Raw genomic sequence first — 975 nt, 5'->3', positions numbered from 1 at the left:
GAGGAAAGATTTTTGCACCATTTGCAAGAGTGGTGGCAAAGTTTTCTGCTGCGATGCTTGTGCTGCGGTGTATCACCTCCAGTGCTTGGATCCGCCAATGAAGTCTGTTCTAAGGAGGAGCTCGAGATGCCCTGCTTTGTTGTAGTGTCGATGCCTTTCGTTTCTCATACTGGCATTATGTATTTATTTTTGTTTCAGGAGGAGCCTCTAAGTAGATTCTCAAATTATTGGTATTGGCTTCAAAGATTATCTTGCTGCAAGAGGGAAGCACTAACAGGAGTTTCATGCACTCTCACGGAGAAGGAAGACGGAGGAAGGCAAGAAGGCAGAAGAAGAGCAGATGAAGCGTTACCTGTCAAGTGGAAGTCGAGGTCTTACCTTCATTGCTCTTGGTAAGTCTTTTCTTGCTTATAGACACTAGTCACTCATATGAAGCATCACAGGATACTGCTGAATGACATGGAGAGAGCTTCAAGGATGAAGATGAACCAATTCCACAAAACGTGTGAGGCCATGAAACAATGTCCAACTCGAGCGGAATGAATCACTGTTGATAGGGTCATAGATGAAAGGTTTGCTTACAACGATTTTTCTTGCATGTTCACACTAAATTATTGGTGTCAGGGAAACTGAACACACCAAGGAGTATCTTGTCAAGTGGAAGGAGCTTGGGTATGGGAATATGTCAAAGCATGTTCTATAGTATATAGTGTATTCTAGGGTTTCAAAGTTCCTTTCTTTTGTTCACAACCTCTCCTCTGCATTTTTGGTGCACCACAGGGTAGAGTGTCACCATAGTTTAGTAGGAGCCAAATTAATGTCTCAAGTGGTCAAACATACATTTCAACCACTATCCCTACTATACATTTAGAACCCCCCACAGCCCCCTCCCCCCCCTTTGAGAAACAGGGCTTTTACCCCATGCCTCCCTTAGTATCAGGAGTTAGTATTTGGAATAAGCTTGAAACTTACTAT

General features: G+C 43.2%; 1 long non-coding RNA gene across 1 annotated transcript; it reads left to right on the top strand.

Moving 5' to 3' along the window:
* Positions 1-184: 184 nt before the first annotated feature.
* On the top strand, positions 185-835 carry LOC9660032. Its single transcript, XR_002992316.1, has 3 exons — positions 185-392; positions 444-572; positions 625-835. It is a non-coding gene; the product is annotated as an uncharacterized LOC9660032 (long non-coding RNA).
* The last annotated feature ends 140 nt before the right edge of the window (positions 836-975 follow it).

Source organism: Selaginella moellendorffii, unplaced genomic scaffold, assembly GCF_000143415.4.
Source record: "Selaginella moellendorffii unplaced genomic scaffold, v1.0 SELMOscaffold_12, whole genome shotgun sequence".
Lineage (NCBI taxonomy): Eukaryota > Viridiplantae > Streptophyta > Lycopodiopsida > Selaginellales > Selaginellaceae > Selaginella > Selaginella moellendorffii.
The sequence above is the reverse complement of the archived record's forward strand: the minus strand, read 5'-3'. Positions and strand labels throughout refer to the sequence as shown.